The sequence below is a fragment of the Pelodiscus sinensis genome, chromosome 5, assembly GCF_049634645.1.
Source record: "Pelodiscus sinensis isolate JC-2024 chromosome 5, ASM4963464v1, whole genome shotgun sequence".
NCBI lineage: Eukaryota > Metazoa > Chordata > Testudines > Trionychidae > Pelodiscus > Pelodiscus sinensis.
The window spans coordinates 122,192,737-122,214,983 of record NC_134715.1 but is presented as its reverse complement, the minus strand read 5'-3'; the positions used below and the strand labels follow the sequence as shown (position 1 = coordinate 122,214,983).

The 22,247-nt window shown below is 46.1% G+C and overlaps 1 long non-coding RNA gene across 2 annotated transcripts in view; it reads left to right on the top strand.

Moving 5' to 3' along the window:
* Positions 1-21,977, top strand: part of LOC142829698 (uncharacterized) — a 30,753-nt gene extending 8,776 nt beyond the window's left edge. Inside the window, exons 1-3 of one of the 2 annotated variants that reach the window (XR_012904431.1) lie at positions 18,407-18,618; positions 19,349-19,383; positions 21,728-21,977. This is a non-coding gene — a long non-coding RNA (uncharacterized LOC142829698). Of the gene's footprint in view, positions 1-18,406; positions 18,619-19,348; positions 19,384-21,727 lie in introns of those variants that run through there. The other variant, XR_012904432.1, reaches the window with a different exon arrangement.
* Positions 21,978-22,247: the final 270 nt, after the last annotated feature.

Sequence of the window (22,247 nt, the reverse complement as noted above, 5' to 3'; positions counted from 1 at the left end):
CAATATCGCAATCTGCTATACATTTGAAAGAGTTAGTCTGTCCACCCATCTGTCTGTCTGTGCAGGAACTCCTTCTAAATGGTAAGAGCTTGGACTGCCTAATTTGATACACAGTTTCTTCTTACCTACCATAACTTAAAACAAGGTAAAGGTTTGTTTGTGCCAGGAAAATTGGATGGGCCTGAAATGGGATTACTTCTTAAAAAAGCATACAGAAAAGAGACCGAATCACCAGGAAAGTGAAAGGGGCTGTCTGGGGGTGCTCCCACCCCACATCTGGAAATTCCCCAGCCCCAAACTTCCTAACTCCCCAGGCACCCTTTAGGGAGGGAGGGGGCCCTGAACCTTCCTACTTCTCTCCTTCCCCCCCTCCCCCCCGATTCATACAAGGGCATTGCTAACTGTTCCCATTCATCAGGGAGCAAGGGTGCATAGTTTGCTGCATTCTTCACTCTGGCTGGGAAATGCCAGGGGGAGACAAAACAGGATCTGCCCCCACTGGGGAATATGTATCTTTCAGTGGAGGATAACTGGTTTTTGTCGTCATTAAATATTCCAGGCACTTTTCACAGAAGAAGAGGAGCTCATTTGAGTAATTACATTCTGCCTACCTAATTCCCACTGCTGTTTCAACTGGACTCAGTGGACCATGTTCTCTCTGGATATCAATTAGCACAGCTCTGTTACAAGCGATGGCACTGTTCCAGTTTATATCAGTAGAAGACTTGGCCTTGTATTCTTCTTTGCTCATTGCCTAGGATGGCTGTGTATTGGTTCTGTGCACTGTTAAATAGCTGTGCCTCCCTTTTGAGAGGTGGCAGGATTGCAGATAGATTCTAAGACACATAAAGTAAAATTATACAATTTTGTGTCAAACCATTGCCCTCTGTGGTCTACTATTATTATTTACCGGAAGATATACCCGGCTTTGCTCAGGTCTTTGACTCAATTTTTGGTTTTCTTCATTTAAATCATTGCTCTGGGGTGGGGCTGGAGAGGAGAGGTTCAGTTTGCAAGCTGCTCCAGGGAGAGAGGACTACCCCAGCCCTCTCTGACTGCAGTAAATATATAGTAGACTATAAGTCTCAACCGGTGTTGCTCATGTCTTCCAGGGCAGGGGGTTGGCAGTGAGGGGGGGCAGGAGTCAGAGTAGGGGCTTGGGTGGCGGGGCTCAGGGTAGGAGGTCAGGAGTGTAGGGTGCAGGAGTCATGGTTGAGGATTGAGGAGGGGCTCAGGGCAGGGTGTGGGGAGTGCAAGATTTAGAGATGGGGGTGAGGACGGGTTCAGGGCAGGGGATGGAGAAGAGGAAGAGCTCAGGGGAAGGCATAAGGGGCTCAGGAAGTGGGGGTGGCCACTGGCTTCTCCGTGCGGGTGACCTGGGGTAGGGTGGCACTGTGCACCCTCCCCCTCCCATTCGCCTCAGTGCTGGCGCAGGGTGGGGGGTGACTGCGCTCTGTTCTCTCTGGGGTGGTGTGTGTGTGTGTATGCGTGCGCATGCACCCTGCCCACCAGCTTCTCCCCAGGGCTGGCCCAGGGGACATCCTGAGAATAAGGGGGGGGGGGGCGCACTGACCACCCAGCAACGGGGGCTGTGTGGTAGCCGGCAGTTGCTCCCCAAAACAGGCTGGTGGCTGGCAGTTGTTCCCAGGGCAAGGCAGGATGGCAGGTGCTGCCAACCGGTAGCAGCTCATTGGGGTGCTTGTTGCTCCCCTGTGCTGATTCCTGTCCCTGTGCTTGCTTCCCCCTTGTGGTCATTTGTGAGTATAACTGCCTTTGCCATCATACCCCCCCCCCCTTTCCATTTGATATGAAACAATTGCATTCCATGCATATACCATTATCCTGGCACAACCCAACCCTGACTTGGCTTTAAGTTATGGTAAGAGGTGCTTGTAGTTCTTACTGTTTAAAAGGCGTTCTTGAACAAACAGACTTGGACAGACTAGGGATGTTAAATTTCGATTGATTAACTAATTGAATAGTCGATGGGTTTTCCATTGACTATTTGATTAATTGATAAGGACTAGCACATTCTGCCTTTGAAATGTACAAGAGCCTCTGCGGGGTTCTTGTACATTTCAAAGCAGAAGCGTTGCATAGAGCCCGGGGCCAGCGAGGAGTCCCCAGTTCAGCCCTGGGTTCCACGTGGCATTTCTGTCTTTGAAATATGCAAGGGTCCCTAGTGGTACTCTTGTACATTTCAAAGAGGAAGCGCCAGCTGGCCTCAGGCTCCTTGCAGAGCTTCTGCTTTGAAATGTATAAGAGCCCCAGCAGGGACTCTTGTACATTTCAAAGGTGGAATGCCATCACTGCGCCCCTGCCCCCTCTGCTGGAGCTGGAGGGAACCTGCTTTTAAGCTGGCTCCCCCCAGCGTTGCCTCCTCCCCCCCTTGATGCTTCTTTGTGATAGAAACAGCAAGGGGAGTGACATGACTAGTCGACTAGTGTGTCAACTATCCAATAAACTTTTGCTTATCAGATAGTTGATTAGTCGCTTATGCCCCTAAGACAGACACACACATTTCTAAAATATATAGGTAGATTTATTTGTGTTATAGTGGCGGCAGAATCAGAGTTCCATTGTGCAAGATGCTGTACATACACCTAATAACAAGGAAGTCTTTGACCCATAAAAACTTGCACAGAAGAAGTGGGTCTGCCCCACGAAAGCTCATCCCCCAATAAACTATCTTGTTAATCTTTAAAGTGCTACATGACTGCTTTTTTTGTTTGACCCATATATAACTCACTGTTCAATGTGTGCCGCAATTCTCCATCCATGCCTGATCTACAGAGGCTGTGACAGCTGGCAGCTAAGGGACTTAGGCCATGTATAAGCACAGATTTGCAATGGTTTACTTAAATCAGTTTAGCTCAGTTTCTGTGGTTAAACCAGTGTAATTCCTTGTGTGGACACTCTTAGTGTATGTCTACACTAGCCCCATAGTTCGAACTAGGGAGGGTAATGTAGGCATTCGAAGTTGCAAATTAAGCCCAGGATTTATATATCCTGGGCTTCATTTGCATCTTCCTGGGCACCGCCATTTTTAAATTCCCCTTAGTCCGAACTCTGTGCCCACGGCTACACGCAGCACGGAGTAGGTAGTTCGAATTAGGATCTCTAATTTGAACTACCGTTACTCCTTGTGGAACAAGGTGTACTGGTAGTTCGAATTAGAGATCCTAATTCAAACTACCTACTCCGTGCTGCGTGTAGCCGCGGGCACGGAGTTTGGACTAAGAGGGATTTAAAAATGGCGGCGCCCGGGAAGATGCAAATGAAGCCCGGGATATTTAAATCCCGGGCTTCATTTGCAACTTCGAATGCCTACATTAGCCTCCCTAGTTCGAACTAGGGGGCGAGCGTAGACATACCCTTAGTTAGTTTAAGGATGGCTTAAGTAATTAGGAATCAGCTTAGCTAAACAGAAATAAGATATTCCTAATATCCACCCAAACTTGGTTGTGTTGGAAGCCTCTGTTAATTGTTTTATGCACATGCTTAGTAGAAGTTTATTAGAATTTGGCAGCTAAACTCTCTGAAGATGCCATCTGTACTGAGCATGCTCTGGCACAGGACTGCAAGAGTCAGGCAGGACTGTTCATGTAATTCCTGGCTGTCAAGTGTCAAGTGTTGCCTCAGTGCTGGGCCAGGCATTGAAAGCAGGGAGGTTAACTCCTGTGCTAGCAGCGCTCCTTATGCAGGTGCCCAGACAGCATGGAGATGAAGGAGGAACAGCTGCACTTGAAAGTAGAGAGGGGAGTAGGAGGAAATGGGAGCAGAGGAAGACTGGCTGGGAATGGTGGGGAAGAAGGAGCTGGCTGGTTGAAACTAGGAATAGATGGTGTTAGGGAATGGCTGGCGGATAGGAGCCAGAGAGATGGAGAGTGACAGAGAGGAATGGTAGCGGGATGGAGATGGACATTCTGGAGGACAGAAACAGAAGGTCTATGGCCAAGTCTTTAAAGGTAACTAAACGTTTCAGCTAAGCACTTAATGGGATTTTCAAAAGTTCCCAAATTTCCTAGGTGCTCCTGAAAAGCCCAGTGGATGTGTACTGCATCTTTAAAAATCTGCTAGTCTGGCTCTTAAAAGATCTGTCCTTTTGTGTGTAAACATGTCACAAAAAACTCCACCATTGATGGTGATGCAAATGCACAAGGGAGCCAAATTAAAGTTGTAGAGACAATCCTCATTCTGACGTTTCCTATTTTTGGAATGTTTGACTTTGCAGCCTGGATGTTCTGCTAACATTGTGTTTTTGCATGTGATTATTAGTTAGAATGATTAAAACAAATCTCTTAAGCTGGAATCTTTTCCAATTGTTACCACCTTTTGGTAAGTGTTCACAGTATAAGACATGCCTCCACCCTAAAGTATCTTTGGAGGCCTTTTATTTAAAGGCCCAATCCGCTGTTAGTACTTGTTGCCTCATGTTTCACTCCCCTTGTCCCTCTCTGCTCTACTAACTTTTTATGTTTTTCTCTTGGGGTCTAATCAGGCCCTCCAACTTCCATAGATTCATCAACTTTGTAGCCAGAAGGAAACATCATAATAGTCTAGTCTGATGTCCTGCATGATATAGAATGTCACCTAGAAGTACCTATATCAAGCCCTTAACTGCTGGTGAATTACAGCATATTTTTTAGAATGACATCTACAATTGATATTTTTAAGTTGTTTATTGGTGTTTAATTAACATACTAAGAAGGTGCTATCATCTAAATAGCTATTCCTGGCATTTCACTCTCATAGGATATGTCTACACTGCATTCCTCTTAAACCTTGGAGTAAGGGTAATTTCAAAAGAAGGGTTTTCTTTCGAAATAACCGCATCTAGACAGCATTTTTTTTTTTGAAATACGGTATTTTGAAATAGCGCCCGGATGCAATTATGCAAATGAAGCACGGAAATTCAAATGGCGCTTCATTTGCAATTTCGCTTAGCTGCATTTGCATTCTTCTCTCGAAAGAGGAATGCAGTGTAGACATACCCATACTGAACGTTTCAAAAGACCCTCTACTTCTAATAAGTACAATTTAAAATACCTAAATATATTAATAAAGTTGCTTATGGACATCTTGTTAGAAATGAATATCATTGATATTTATTAAAAATCATGTCCTTTCTCAAGAGTCCCTGTATGTCGAACATACAAATAAAAAAAAAACCCTTAAAAAACAACAAATAATTTAGTAGCACTTTAAAGACTAACGAAAACATGTAGATGGTATCATGAGCTTTCGTGGGCGCAGCCCACTTCTTCAGATGACCAGAGTGTTGGAAGTCCAGAGCCAAGAATAAATAAGGGAAGGAGAGAAGGAGCGGGAAGAAGGAAAAAAAATTGGAGCGGGGGGGGGGGGGGGGGAGACAGTGGGTAGATAAGTTTCAAAGGGATAGCTGAGCCAGTCTGTAACAGGAAAAACTTAAAAGACAACCAATAGTCTATTAGCACCTTAAAGTCCAAATAGTTGAAAGAGGCTGATTAAAAAGTAGGAGGAAACAATTAGCTAAATTTAATAATTTCCGCTCCCCTTCCCCCACATATTTTTTCACTGAAATTCAAAATGTTGACAGAAATTTTTACCATAACATCAACATTTGTAAAATGAACATGAAAGAGCTATAATAAATACCCTTTTATTCTATTTTATTTTATTAGCTGTGTTTTGTTTTGAGCAACAATATTTCTTGAACGCTCTAAATTAGTTACTGAAAACTGTAATTTTATCAAATTATATCTCTGTACTTTGCCAAATATTTTGATCCAAGTTGCTCTTAAATGTCTACGGCTGGATGGCTCAGGGAGTTAGTACGAGGAGACTAAGCCTAATCCCTCTGTGCAGCATGGTCAGCTTCAAGGTGGATGATGCAAGGAATGTAATCATCAGATTTTTGCCAGTGTGCCGCTGCAGTAACTGATTTTGAAACCAGTGGGTGATCATCCTTCCTCCTTAAATGTCAGACCTGCAAAGCAGAGAAGGAAGTACGGGTGTGCTATTGGAAATGCCAGGGTGAAGGATGTAGCAATTAAACACCAGACCAAGACCGAGCCGCAAAGACATGTATCTCTGAAACAGCAGAGCAGAGGCTGACTGATAAACCCTGTGACACAAGAGCACTTTAATGCACTACTGGTTCTGGAGCTCTGGGAAACCCCACCCAATGAGAATTGTTCTGTAGAGCTACAGGGCTAGTCCAGCCTTGAGGCAAAGCAGTGCTGGGCACCGTAACTATTAGCACCAAAGCAGAGATCAGCTTCCTAAGGAAAACTAGGTGCTAACACATGACAAAAGCGCAGTGTATGTAACTGCTTCACAGATCTAGCACACACGAACTGGAGCTGACTAGAAGGTAAAGGATAGCTGCCCAGTACGGCTGGGATGCTGAAGAAATAGAGTGATGGTTGATGAGATGCCCCGGTCTCCTGCTGGGGGTTCTCTGGTCAGCTGCCATCAAGAAGGAGCAGACTGAAATGTTTGGAGAACAATCTACAATATTTGAGGGGGATCTGTCTTGTGTTGTTACCCTGCTACCACTGCCTAAGAGCATGGGAATGCTGCCAATTTCATGCTAAGGAGCTAAGACTCCAGAATGAAAATATGAACAGATGGTATCTTTGGAGAAGTACTACTGTATTCTATTCATCCAGCAGCAGAGATGCTGAATCACACGGATGGTAAAAGAGATCCCCCAAAGTCACAGAATAAGTCTGTAACAGAGCCAGGAATGAAACCCAGATCTCCTGACTGCCGGCTCTGGGTTTTAATTACAAGATCATCCTTTCTTTCCTGCGTATTTTTCAAAAGAAAAAAAAATCCAAAAGAAACTGAAATAATCTAATGCCGGTATGGTGAGTTTTAGTAGCAGGAGTTCATCAGGATGTCTTGAAGGATCTTCTTTAAATCCCACTGCACAGTATATTGGCCAGACTCATACTCGCTGTAAACAGATAAAATGGAACTGATTTAAAAAACAAATGAAAAGCAAATGCAAACTATCGGAGGGACTATGCATCCCAACGAGGCTATACAAATGTTTCAAAGATGATTCGGTTGGTAATGTTTTTATTCTCTTAAAACCAGAGCACACTTCCAAATCCTATGAAAAATTAGAACTCTGTTTTTGTTAAAAGAAATGCTGTACATTCATATGTATATTGTTTTTCAACTGTCCTCCTTAGACAGAAATATTTTAAAAACACTGTTGGAGAGCAAAAGCTGGCTGATCTAAACTGATACAGTAGGTAACTGGAGATGGCAAATTGAGATAAATTTGTCTTAGTATTTCTTCTTTAAATGTTAATTGTGATGCCATGCTTTGTGACACTGTTGTTAATAGCCTGACAGCATTTGCATTTTAAGCTCCTCTTTCCAAGGTTATAATATTAATATATCTACATAGAAAATGAGGGGGTATTTTTTTCAGTATAAATTCCTTCCAGAGCACATTCTTTTATTATGAAGCATTTTTTATAAAAAGTTCTTGGCAGCCTTCTAGAGTGTCCAGTCTCTGATCTAAAACAACTCTTTTTATAGTTCTATGAAAAATACATTTATAAAATCAGCAATTTGAGATGAAAGAGAGAGAGAGAGAGAAGGCTGATGAAACCCACATTAGGAGAGCCCTGTAGTATTGCTAAATAACTATAATATGCAAAGGGGAAGTTGACAGAAAGTGTAAAGTCAATGGTCTCTCATCAGTGGGTCTTTATGCTTTTTTATGATGTTTAAGCTATTTGGGGACTTGGCCAACATACATGTGCAAGGCTATAGAATAAGCCACTTGTATAATATGAAACTGCTTGGACAGTGAAATGAGGTAACAAATAAGCATTATTCACACCCAGTGTATGTTGTAGTCATATTTGCCAGGGATCTAACATAATGTTTCTTTTGAAATGTTTGCTATTTACATGGTGTATGCAATATCCATTGAAGAAGAAAAGCTTATGACAGTTTGCAGCCTGGTTAAATTATCTCTTTATTCATCTATACGAAATTATGAGAGTTTTGTCCTACTTGCCAGGGTTATTTTTCTTTTTGTCTTTGCTTCCAAAAATGAAATTTGGCCCCTAATTTGTGCATTGGGATTTGAAAAAGGCAAATAGGAGCGTCTGCAAAACATACATGTGGGAAAGGATAACTTCTAGTGCTGAAAAAGATGCAGAGACCAAGATTTATAAAAATGGGTAACAGTCTTATGAGATGTGCTACTATATCCTGGAATACAGTGATGCTGAAAAGTACTCAGGTGTCATGGTGCCTAGCCAGAGGAATAAAAGGTCCCAGTACAATGATGTAGATAAAAGGGCAAACGTGATCCTCAAGTATATAAATTGTGGAATATCAAATAGGAGTAGGGGTGAAGTATTAGCCCTATACATAGATTAGTGAAACTTTACTAAAACTCTATGACCAGTTCTGCTGTCTACACTTCAGAAAGGATGTTAAAAAATTAGGGTTCAGCAAAGAGCTTACAAGAATGATTTGCAGTCTGGAACTTGTGTTTTATAGTGACAGTCATAAGAAGCTGAATATAGTAAGCTTATCCAAGAGAAAGTTAAGAGGTGACTTGACTGTGGTCTCCAAGCACCTACATGGGGAAGGACCATCTGTGGCTACATCTAGATGGCAGGCTTCTTTCGGAAGAAGCTTATTTTGGAAGAAATCTGAAAAAACTTCTTCAGAAAGAGAGCATCCATACACAAAAGCTCATTGAAAAAGCGATGCACTTTTTCGAAAGATAGCGCCTAGACTGATTGGACACTGTCTCACATAAAAAGCCACCTAAAACCAGTTCAGGCAGGGCTTTAGGTCACCAAGGGTATGTCTACACTACCCCACTAGTTCGAACTAGCGGGGTAATGTAGGCATACCGCACTTGCAAATGAAGCCCGGGATTTGAATTTCCCAGGCTTCATTTGCATAAGTGGGGAGCCGCCATTTTTAAAACCCTGCTGGTTCGAACCCCGTGCAGCGCGGCTACACGGGGCACGAACTAGGTAGTTCGAACTAGGCTTCCAATGGCCATGCTGCAGTTGTTGCAGCACTTTGTGGCAGCTGCCTTCCTGGTTCAACCCTGAGCTCATTCTGGGGACCCTCTCTCTGGGTGCGGGAGCTACACTCTGGCAACCGCAACCCACTGTGGAGAGGCGTTTCTGGAGGCTGGACACCGGTTCCAACTGGTGGGACTGGCTGGTCATGGAGCGGTGGGACGACCAGCAGTGGCTCCAAAACGTTCGCATGTGGAAGGCCACCTTTTTGGAGCTATGTGCCTTGCTTGCCCCTGCCTTCCAGAGACGTGACACCCACCTGTGGCCCGCCATCCCCCTGAAGAAGCAGGTTGCAATCGCCTTCTGGAAGGTCACCACCCCAGACAGCTACTGGTCAGTGGGCAACCAGTTCAGCATGGGGAAGTCCACTGTTGGGGCCCTCCTCATACAGGTGAGGCACTTGGGGCTGCAGTCCCTGCAGAGGGGGAGGGGGAGTCCTGGAAAAGGGGGACCTAAGGGGGATTGGGAGCTTTAGAGAGGTGGGAGTGAGGGTGGGGGAAAGCTCCGTCCCCGGGGGGTTGTGCCATCCCACCCTCACACAATCCTATTGCTGGAGGGGCAGCCTCATAGAGGGTGGCTCCTGAGGTGCTTGAGGGGTGAGGGGATGGGAGGAGGATGGGCTCCTCCCAAGGACTCAGGCACCCCTCTCTCTCATTCTCTGTTTTGTGTGTTTGTTTCCTTCTGCAGGTGATGAGGGCCATCAACTTGATCCTGCTGTGGAAAATCATCCGCCTGGGAGACCTGGACCTGATTGTGGCCAGATTTGCCGTCCTGGGGTTCTCAAACTGCGCTGGAGCCATAGATGGGCCCCACATACCGATCCGAGTACCAGAACATCGAGTGGCCCAGCATATAAATAGGAAGGGCTACTTCTCGATGGTGTCCTAGTCGACCACCCTGGACATTTCACCGATATTTTTGTCAGGTGGTCGGGCAGGGCACACAATGTCTGCATCTTTAGAAACTTGAGCCTCTACAGAAAGCTGGAGGCAGTCACATTCTTTCTCCACCATGAACTTGCCTTTGGGGTCATGCAGATGCCACTGTGCATCGTGGGACACATGGCCTACCCCCTTATGCCGTGGCTTATGAAACCCTATACCGGCCACTTGGACCCCAGCAGGGACCAATTTAATGCCCACCTCAGCTGGGCCCGAATTCAAGTTGAGTGCACCTTTGGACACCTGAAGGCGCGGTTCAGATGCTTGCTGATCCGTCTCGACGTGCGGGAGCATAACATCCCTGGGGTGGTCGTGGCATGCTGTGTCCTCCACAACATTGTGGAGAGGAAGGGGGAGGCCTTCCTCCTGGGGTGGGGGACAGACACTGGCCGCGAGGGACAAGCGTTCAAGCAGCCGAGGACAGCCGCCATCCAACAGGCCCATCAAGCCAGGGTGCGCATTCAGGAAGCCCTGAGGGAGAGGTTCTCTCAAGGCCCCCAGTAACTCTCCCTAGGGCCTCCCAATTAGGGGCCTCTGGCTTGCAGCCCTATCCCTTCCTCACCACAACCCCTCTCTTCGCCCTTTCCCTGATCTCAGATTAAAGACACCTGTTGGATTTTAAACAAAATAAAGTCTGTATTGATCTTACGTTAAAAAGAGGTGAGCAGGAGGAGGGGGAACTCATAACCTGGAGAGGGAGCAGGGCAGCTAGATGTGCCACCTCAGGTGCAGGGATCTCATCGGAGTTGGGGTTGGGTGGGTTCGGGGACCACAGTTGGATGGTCAGGAGGGGGGACTGGAGCGGGGTCAGGGATGTCAGGGCAGGGAGAGAAAGCTTGGGCATCACATGGGGAAGGGGCATGAACATCACCTGGGGAGGGACCAGAGGCATAGCAGGAGAGGCAGATGGAGGGGGAATAGGCATAGCAGGGGGGTCAGGAGGGTGGTAGACAGAGGCAGCAACAGCAGGTGGTTGTGCCATCATGTGTGACATGACGGCACACATGGTATCGCATCGCTGCATGAGCTGCTTCCATGTGTGGTTCTGCCACTCTGAGTCCTCACGGACCTTCTGCGACAGGGTCTGCGGCACGTCGCGCAGGACGCTGACATGCTGGCGTGTGAGGTCTTCCTGGACCCTGTCGTGCTTTTGGGTCTCCCGGGCTCTGGTGGCTGGCTCTGGCGGTGCAGCTCACCCCTCAGTCCCAGCTGGTCTGGCTGTGGAGAACACAAAGAGGCTAAGGTGGTCAGTCATCCATGCGCACACTATCCCTGCGGCCGAGCCCTCCTCTGTGAGCAGCGACCAACGGTCCTCGGGCCAGAGGAGGGGGATCTGTCCTGAGAACAAGGCCATGTGTGACCTGAACAGCAGGCCATGCCTCACCGGGGCCCAGAGGTGCCCAGGCTTCCCGCACGTACACCCTCGGCACATGGACAAGCAGGCAAGGGAAGTGTCAGGCCACAGCGGAATCTCCTTATGGGCGGCAGAGGAGCCGGGAGCAGCATGGCCCTCCGTGGTGTCCGCACACACACCTGTGGCTCGCAGTGCTGCCTGTGGGAACCGGTGGTGCCTCGCACGTGCAGGCATGCCTGCATGCTGTGTGCGGCACTCCACGGTGTGTCTGGGGTCGTGCCTGCGCCCTTGTAGTTAGCCTACTTCCAGCCATGGCAGGACATGTGTGGCCTCCCCTGAACCTGGCAGCAGGATCCCACCCATGCGCAGGGGCTGCCTGCTGAGTCTGCATGCCGCACATTAACGCTGCATGTGTTTCCACATGCGTGGACTGCAGCACGATGTCCAGCCCCAGCAGCCCGAGCTCTGCTTGCACCCCACCCACTGTGAGTCCACCTCTCCTGCCCCGTGTGTGTGACACACTAAGACTGCTCACTTGAAGAGCCCTCCTCGGCATCTGACAAGCCCTGGGAGACATTCTGGCTGACAGACACCGGCTCCAGGGACAGGGTGACAGTGTCCATGTCCTCCTTCTCCTCTGGCTGGCCCTGGTTCTCCTGCTCCTCCTTCACCCTGACCTCCGGCTGGGCAACGACGGGGGCCTGGAGGCCGGAGTCCACCACGATAGGTGGGGAAGACATCTCTCCACTCCCTAGGATCTGGTGTCGCTCCTGGTAATAGGGACAGATGTGGGGTCCTGCCCTGAGCGCGAGCTGTGCTCTCTGGCCCGGATGTATCCCTTCTGGAGCTCCTTAACCTTACTCCAGACCTGTTCCAAGGTCTGAGGTGGGTGTCTGCTCCACCAGGGACTCGGCCATGCGCTCAGAGATGTCCACGTTTCAGTGCTTGGAGCAGAGATCCTGCAATGTCTCTGCCTCACCTCACAGCTCAAGAAGGGACAGGATCTCTGTTCTGGACCAGGAGGGTGCCCACCTCTTGGTCCCCCTGGGTGGGTCCTGGGACCTCTGGGGCTGCTCCCTGTGAGGGCCAGGGAAGTTGCGGGGGGCTTGTGGCTCCGCCATGGGTGGCAAGGCCTGTGGCAGGGAGAGCCACGTGCTGCTCTTAGGCCAGCTTCCTGCCACAAGGCTTGTCTGGGGTGCCTGCAGCTTTAAGCAGGACCAGGAGACAGGAACTATTGAGTTCTGATTAATTTGGACAGAGCGGCTACTAGGACACCTGTGTTATTTCCTGGAGGCCTCTTCTTTCGAAAAAAACCCTTCCTCCCCATCCACACACGCCTTTTTCTGAAAGAGCTCTTTCAGAAAAAGGCTTCTGCCCCATAGGAAGAGGATTACCAACGCTGGAAAAACCCCTCTCTTCTTTCGATTTACTTTCGAAAGAACGTGATTGCAGTGTGCACATAACTCAGGTTTTCTTGGAAAAACGGCTGTTTTTCTGACAAACCTCTGCAGTACAGACATACCGGCTACATCTAGACTACACCCCTTTTTCGTAAAAGGGATGTAAATTAGACGTATCGCAATTGCTAATGAAGGGGGGATTTAAATCTCCCCTGCTTTTTTTCCGCACGGAGCTTTGCCGGAAGAAAGCGCCAGTCTAGACGCTGATCTTGCGAAAAATAAAGCCTTTTCCGAAAGATCCCTTATCCCTCTAGGAAATAAGGGATGTAGTTTAGACGTAGCCACCCTGTCTGCAGGAGAAAAAAACAGCATGATCTAGTGGCTGGACACCAAAGTGAGACAAGTTGAGATGAGAACTAAGTCATACATTTTAAATATTGAGAGTAATTAATGTATCTTGGGGCATGCTGTTGCTCACACAGAAGTTATGGGCTTGATGCAAAAATTATTGAGTGAGGTCCACTGGTTTGTGTTATTCAGGACATCAGAGTAGATGATCATAATCAGGGCTTGACAAATCCGCTTATCTTCTCGCCCGTAGCGAGTAGATTTCAGCCGGTCGCCCTGTTCACCGGCGGTTCGCGCATGTGCAGTGTGGGTCTCGTGAATGTGCAGTGCAGGGCTGGTGAGTGGTTTTCACTGCGATCGTCAAGCCCTGATCATAATGGTCTGTATTGGGTTTATGGCTAATTTACAAGCAGAAAAAAGAATGTTCTAAATCCCTCACATAAATTTTGCCTGGATCTAAATTAAAAAATGGTTCTTCAGTATGACACCAGCAAGTATTACTGGTGAATATTATTTCTATTTCTTTTTTTTTAAAGTCAGGCCAATATACTTGGGAGAGAGATTCCCCATTGGGGAGTAAGGGAGAAAGAAATGTTTGTTTGCAAGTTTTGTTTTGTTTTAAAATATATCTCTTTAACACTGAAGAAAAGCATACATTGAATGTTACAAGCATTCCAGGGGGAGCTGGATTATTGTGCAAAGTGCAGGTGCTGCATCATGAATGTATCATTAATTAGAATATTATAATGAATGTGTAAGCCCTATAGCCCAAAGTTCCAGAGGGGGAAAAAGCTCCCTGAGTCCTCTGTTGGTGAAAAAGGCAAAGTTCTACCACAGAGAACTTCATGAGCATCAGTTACCTATACACAGTTTCACCAGTGACACTCAGGAAGTCACTGCAACTCCCCAGAAACTTGGATTTGGTGGGAGAGCTGCCAGAAGGGCTTGGGACGGTGAAGGTGTTTTGTTTTCAAGAAGCTTGGCCTCTGCCAAGGGGCATCTACTGAGAGGTGTTTGTAGTAAGAACAATGCAGACTGAGAACTTCACTGTGGGTACATCTACACTGTGTGGCTATTTCGGGATACCATAGATATCCTGAAATAGCTACTCTGAATCGTAACAAGCCACCCATTATTTCGAATTGTTTTTTAAATAACGGGCACGCCATTTTATCATCCCTGTAAGGCTCGTTCCACAAGGGTTAAATGATGTCTCAAAATAGTGCATATTTCCACCATTCCTCTCACGCACCAGAACCTGAGGGGGGCAGCCTAGTAGACTTTGTGTGCTCCAGCTCCACGGCGAGGCAGCGGGGGGCTGGAGCGCCAATGCTGACTCCCTAATGCTGGGAGAGGGGGCACTTACTGGATTCAAGCCAGCCAGGGGCCACTATCGTGAGGTGGGGTTCCCCACCCCCCCATTAATGGCTCATGGCTTTAACCCTTAAGTTCCCAGGTTCAATCCCACCTACCTATGACCCAGATCTGTTGGCTTTACATTGGCTTCCTACTAAATTTCACACTACAGGCAGTCCTCAACTTACGAACGGGTTACGTTCCGAACACCTGGTCATAACTCGATTTGGTCGTTAAGTCGGAAATACCCTTAAACGCCCTGCCCGTGCTGTTCGAAAAACTTGATGTACATGGATCTCAACTTGAAAATATGATAATGGGGTTAATGGGAGGTTGGCCATAAGTATGGATGGTCGTAAGTTGCTGTGTTCATAAATCGGGCAGTGGCTGTACATAAATGAATGCTCTCTGGACATTAGCAGTTTTCTGATAGTCTGGCCCAGGATATCGCTGGATCTTCATGTGCTGACCCAGAGCTGTGAGCTAAAGCAGTAATGCAGGCCAATAGAAAACAGCAGTGTGCCTAACGTACCAAGCTCCAGTCTGGATTTCAAGCCCTTACACCCCTGACGTGCAGAAGTGTTTAGACTTCTGGGGATTTTGGCTTTGGCCATTAGAGAAATGGGGATGGGCAATCAAAACATTTGCATCTGGATTTACATTCCATCCTCTTTCAAAGTTTAAGGAGTTTGGATCTGAGGTTTTGGTTCTGGTATGTTGCTAATGTTACTGCGAGCCCACATGAGAGCCTGGACAGATCTGGTTACCACAGACATAATGATAACAGATGTAGGCTTCTCTCTGTCCATGGGGATGCCCATTGTAATTGGGAGCTTTCTTCCTTGCTTAGTTTGACAGGCAGGTGCAACTTTGCCAGGAGGCAACCAGTTGGATGCTGTGGATGACATGCTGCAGCCAGCTCATCCCTCCTTCCTTCTCCCTCTTCTCACCTCTCCCCCATTGGTAGGTTTGTTTTTTGGTGTCAAGAAGAGACCCATCTGACAGCAGCCACCCCCTCTCCTAGTTCATCTACTTCTGCCTCACAGTAAGACTGGCGAGATAGTGGAACCATAATTTTCCCTTAGGTAAGAGAAGAGTCACCTCCCTTGATTGTATCTATGATATTGGTGATCTGTCATTTTCATGAGATGTGAAGATCTATTGACTATAACGTTTATGTTCTATTGATAGGAATGAGAGACTCACTGAATTTTGATTTATCTTTCCAAGGGCTTGCCATTTCACAGGCTGCTGCTCTTTTGATAGCGCTCCTCCAATGATTCCCTTCAAAACCTTTCAGATCCAAGAGATATTTTGCATACGCCCCCAAATAGCAAACTGACTTCCGGGTCATTACAAACTCAAGAAAAACAACATAGTAATTTCAGTAGTTTGTCTTTCTACAGTAAGTTCTCAAAAACAATATACATTTGTCAATGACCTGATGTTAGAGAAATATTTGTTTGTAAAATACATGACAAATCGAGAACAAAAAAATTCGAGAACAGTGAAATTTGTTTGCACAGAAAAAGGCAAATATAACTGAATACAGTGTGAAAGACTGAACAAGCTCTAAAAATGAATGACATTTTAGGGTATATCGGGAACAGTCAGCAATTTAGATAGTGCATGCCACAAGAATGTATATGGAACAATCAGCAAATGTCAAATAGCTAAATAAAAAAGCAAAGGAACCCTGTCAGTTTGTAACCTACACCACTCTCCTGCCCCGGCCTTCCACCACTGTTCTACATCTACTTTATGAAAAATTGTAACAGATTTTTAACAAGGCACAAAAAATCCCATTTTGTCACCAAATCAAGGTCATAAATATTAGAAGGAAATGTCAGAAAGCTTTGTAGAGCCTCTTGCTGACCATTTGTCTCTTGTCAGGCTTTGAGAGGCTCTGTCGCAAAGTTCAGTCCCCTTCCTGAGTAACAAACAGTCCATCTGGAAGTGACAGCTAAATAGCAGAACCATACAAGCAGAATATTGTTTTAAAGAACTTACTGTATAAGGACAAACTCATGTTGCTTTTCTTGAGTTTGTAATGATCTGGAAGTCAGAGGAGGAATTCTGCAGGATCAGGTTAGGCTCCGGTATGGGAGGCCAGTGAAAACACTTCAGTGGAGCCTGCGTGAAATAGAAAAATAATGAGGTTAATCTAACATACTGAAAACTTTGCAGTGTTAATTTTCTTTTTATGTGATTTCGTATTAAATAAACATTTAAAGTCATGCACCTTGTTAATTATTCCTTGTTTTAGTATCCTTTCTTCCATAATATGTGTGTGTGCGTATGTTAATATCTAGGGTGCCATGGTGGCACACATCCGAACAAGCACACATGACATGAATACTGATTCACAAGACAAAACTAACTCTGCTCATGGATGGAAAAAAATCTGAGAGGGAGCATTGGTGAGCACATGGGTGTGCAGGGTGTGGAGGGAGTCAGGCTACTGCTGTCTGGTTCCCCTGGGTTCTATCAAATTCTGGGGAGGGAGAGAGAGAGAATGTAGACTTGGTTAAACAGCCTCAAAGAGGTCAGATTAGAGAGAGATCTCAAAGTAGGGTTCCACAAGGATCTGTTCTCTGTCCGGGGTTGTTTTAACATCTTTATTAATCACATGGATATAGATATAAAGAGCATATTGTTCAAATTTGCAGCTGACACAAGCTTGGGAGAATTGCCAACACTCTGATAGTGCCACTGTGGGTATGTCTAGACTACATGCCTCTGGTGACAGAGGCATGTAGATTAAGCTACTCGGCATAGGAATATGAAGCGGTGATTTAAATAATCACCACTTCATTTAAATTTAAATGGCTGCTGCGCTGTGCCGATCGGCTATTTGTCAGCTCAGCGCGCTAGTCTGGACGCTCCGCGGTCGACATCAAAGGCGTTTGTTGACCTCCTCGGAATGCCTCGTGAATGAAATAATGCTTCATTTTCCTATGCTGGGTAGCCTAATCTACATGCCTCTGTTGCCAGAGGCATGTAGTCTAGACATACCCTGTAAGTGGTGAGGTTTCGGCCTCAACTGGAGTACGGTGGCCAGTTTTGGTGTATGGAAAGTATGTAGAGAAACTGGAAAGTATCTAGAGAGGAATGACAAAGATGATGAAAAGCATGACAATACAGCAGGCTGCCTTGGGAGGTCATGGAAGCTTCCACTGAAAGTTTTCAAACGGAGGTTGGCTATCCATCGTCCTTGAATGGTTTAGACATAACAAATTCTGCATCTTGGCAGGGGATTAGATTATATGACCATTGCAGTCCTTTCTAACCCTATGGTTCTCTGATCGCTGTATGTCTTGGCTTTCTTATATGTAATTAGATCAATCTTTAAATCAAGAGAGCCTAGGTACCCATCCTGCTGGTATAGATCCATTTTTGTTTGTGTGTGTTTAAAGGAGGTATGAGGTGACCCATCTAAGTCTTGCATCCTAATCCAAAACTCTTTTAAGCCAAAAGGAATTTATTCACTGATTTCAACAGGTTTTGGATTGGACAGTTCTCCAAACTGAACAACCAAGGAATGGATTTAAATTGCCGACCCAGATGACAGAGAGTAAAAACATGCCTGCTGCTCCAGCCAATCCTGGAGTAAACACAAAGGCTGTAGCCTGAGTGTCTCTGGGAATTTTGTCTACTTCAGTGTGGCTGTACACAGAATCAAGGTGTTTGTGATACTGGCGAGTGACACATACCTCTGTGTTGTACTCTCCTGACAGGTTATAAAATATTTTAGGCTTTGTTGAATGGGCTACATAAGAACAGTCTGAATAGGTTAGTAGGACTCATCACTAGAGGAATATCTTTTCCAGAGGGGTGTCTATTCCCTTGACTATCTTTCAAAAAGATGGCATGCCAGGAAATGGCAGTGCTGAATATAAATGCAAGATTTGCACAAGTAATGTTGATTATGTTTCTCTCCATGTTAGTGGGTTAAGATGATCAAAGAGAAAGTCTCAACTATCCTAGAACCAGACACTGAGTGTATTGGAAGGAGGGATCCCTTCACAGGGGCAAAACAATGAGACCTGAGTCAGACTCTCCCAATCCTGGCACTTCTCCATGAATCACTCCTCCGCCTCTTGTTTCCTGCTACAGCTTCTGAGAATGAGTAACCCACAGCACCTGGTACAATGAGCTCTCAGGTAGACCAGTTCCACAATGATGCTTTCAGTGGAACCATGATTGATATTAGTGTAACAGAATGAGGCCATAATTCTTGCATCTGCCTTATACTTGCAGCCATTCCCTGGCTACCAATGCATACCTAATGATGTTTAGAGGTCCTGGCAAATTCCTGTAAGGTTCATACTATTTTTTTTATATAACTGTGTGTATATATATATATATATATATATATATATCTTGATGGACAGAACCATTGGTCAGAAGAAAAATATGAATGGGATCAGAGGAGAGGCATGGAAATTATTTTTTGGAGAATCTATGACAGAGCTTACTTAGCAAGGAGCCCTCACCAATCTTAAAAGAAAAAGAACAGTTTCTCTTTTTAAAGGTCCAACAGGGGTCTTGCAATTAATAGTTATAAAGAGAGGATGGTGGAGTTATTAATATGCACTGAACTGCACTGGCCACAGGGTCAGCTTTTGAGCTGGTCAAAATTTTTCTGTCTACACCTGGGTTTTGATTGAAAATTACATTCTGGATTAAACAAAACCTTTTGTGACAAGTCAGTGCCTGCTTTGCATTGGGAAATTTCAAGTTTTTGTTAAAACTTTTTCAGCTGAAAACCAAACATTTCCAGGATTTGGTTGAAAATGTTTGTTTTTTGGGTTTTTTTGTTTTGTTTTGCTTTTGACAAAAAGGGGGGGAAAATCCATTTTCCAACCAGCTGTATTCTGTTCTCTCTTCCAGATGGTGAACACCCAAAAGAGCCTCCATATGAAGCAGTAAGTGAGCATTGAAAGCCCTTAGTAGGGTCCCTGCTAGCTGGATTTGGTTCATGCTCATCACACAGCTTAGTTCTCAGCCATATCACAGTATAATGGAAATTTTGTTAGGACACGTCTAAATATATGTTCTTGTGAGCATTTGTAACACTCTGGAAGGTAACAAAGGAGCACACAGATTATAGGCACACACTTGTGCATACATTTGCACATATGTGCCTTAGTTAGGTTCACAATAAAGATGCAAGTCTACTGCTGATAGTGGCCCACTTCATCCTTGGCCATGGAGAAACCAGTTGGAGTTGGCCTTGGAGGACTATTCCAGGTCCACAGAGGAAAGAGACATTACATAACTAGCTGCACCTCTCCTCCTGGTGGAATGTGCCACCTTCATCTGAGTCCCTCTGTGGCTAAGAGTAGCAACAGGGTAAGGATTTTTTAGGAGTAAATATAGCTTCAAATAACATTATCTCTCCCATGGATTGATGTATGGAAGCTGGGGGCTAAGAGCAGGAATGATGCCACCTACCATCTCCACTCCTACCCCAGAAACCCTGAAGAGGACACCACAGAGTTTGACCAGAAGCACAGCCATGAGGTCCCAGGGAGTAGAGACGGTGCCACAGAGTCTGCACATCCCCCTACTGTAAGTGGAGGCGATGACCTAGTCTTATTCAGTGTTTGGTCATCTGGTTCCACAAACAGCCTCTCTCTCCCTCTCTCTCTCTCTCCACAAGGAAGAATTAGGCTTTTTCCATCAGCTGATCTTGGATCTTTTCACAGTGGAGTGATCCAAACAGTCAAGAGTTTGTTAATCCCCTCATTGCAGAGACATTCTGAATAAACTGACTCACAAGGTCACAAGGCATCTGATGCCTCTGTTTAGAAGTGAAAGCGTAAGAGGAGAAGATTCACTTTGTTGGGCCCTAAAAGCTGCTTTCAGGACTCCCTGTGTCCCCAGGCAGAAAACCTATGCATTGCTGAATTCCTGCGGGGCAGCATATCACAATGGGACCTCTCTTTCGTGAGTCGGCTACAGAGTTTGAAAATCAGCTACTTTTGGCTCTTAGGGATGGAATTCTGCTGGCCATGGAATTGTTGAGCCTCTGGGGGGGCTGGTAGAAATGATGCAGGAAGATTAAACCTGAAGTCATCCTTCCTAACTGCCAGAATGAATAATAATGTCGTTCATTTATGGAGACGAGGGCCAGATATACTTGTGAAAGGAGACTTATAAAGCCACTTCTCTCCAGCTTCCTTTTAGCTGTGCTAGGCCAAATCCATCCCTGGCACAACTCCATCCAAGCCCCAGTGAATGTACATGGGGGTGAATGCAGATTGTTCTTGCTTTTCCTGAAATGTGTTATAAATTGCTCCTGTATCCTGTCAGATGGTGGTGAGCTGAATATTCGATCATGCTTCCAGAATACAGAAGCTCACTGGTATATCTCCTCTGTCTCTGAGTAGGTCTCTCTGTATGGTGAACTAGCAACAAGACAAGGACGGTGAAAGCAAAAGGCAGGGCGTCTGAGCAAAATCAATATAGGAAATCCTAATCCATAGCCAAATGGGTGTCATCCAAGAATGTTCCACGCTGGTGGGATCTGGAAGTGTCATATACTAGTAGAAGATTATGAGCTGTAGCTCTCAAACATGGGCTTTGGGTTTTGGCTGGGTGAACTGAAGAGTTTCTGGCACAACCATGAGAGGGCATGTGAATTTCTTGGGAAGTCCATCTAGCTCAGTGGTTCCCAAACTTCCAAACTTTTCAGCATCACTCCCCCCTTTCTGATTTTTGAAAAACCCGCACGCCACCCCGCCCCTCTGGAATTTCTTTACGCCTCCTAGTTTGGGAACCCATTTAGCTTATATTGAGTAGCTTGCCTGAGCACAGGCCTGCCAACAGGAGAGGAGGGGGACAAAAGGGGACAACTGCCCCAGGCCCGATGATTCAAAAGGGTCCAAGGCTCCCAGCTGCCCTGGGTCCTTTAATTGCCTCCGGAGCCGTAGTCAGCACACTCCAAGTGGTGCTGAAGGGTTGGCAGGGAGGCTAGTTCTCAGACCCTCCCTTTCTGCCTAAGGCCCCACCTCTTCTGGGAGAGCAGAGTCAGCCCTCACAAATACCTGGTCCGGAGGCCCAGCAATTCTATCACCTCCTACCTCCCACCCGACTATGATTTCCCTTAGCAAAGGCAAAGATGGTGGCAAGTCGTGTTTGGCGAATGGAAGCATGAGTAGATCCCTTCAACCCGTTTCCTCCTGTGGGTGACTGGAAACAGATGCATTTTGATTTTCTCACAATGGTTGTGACCCAAGAATTACCTGGGTTTTTTATTTCTTACAGCAGTGCCGAGGAGGTGGAAAGGCACAACAACAAATCTCACACAAACTCCACAAAGGCTTCTGGACTCTGAAATATGGAAGGATGACTTGACTTGAAGAATAACCCGCAACTGGCACATGCTTTATTGATGACACCCCATCATCGGATCGACCCTACGCTAGTTATAAATATTCTAGAGAAGTATTAGTGAAACCAGATGGATTGCAGCTGGTCCAGAATGCGGTGAGCCTGTGGCCTGAAATAAAGAGGCAAGAAGCACAATGGTTTGGCACTGAAAATCCTCTTTTCTGCATAAAAGTGATGAGAAAGGAGGAACAGTCACAGAGACTGGCCTCTGCTACTGTAGGGCTGTGTCTACATTGGCACCCTTTTCCGGAAAAGGGATGCAGATGAGGCACTTCGGAATTGCAAATGCAGCGGGGGATTTAAATATCCCCCGCTGCATTTGCATGAACATGGCTGCCGCTTTTTTCCGGCTCGGGGCTTTGCCGGAAAAATGCGCCAGTCTAAACAGGGATCT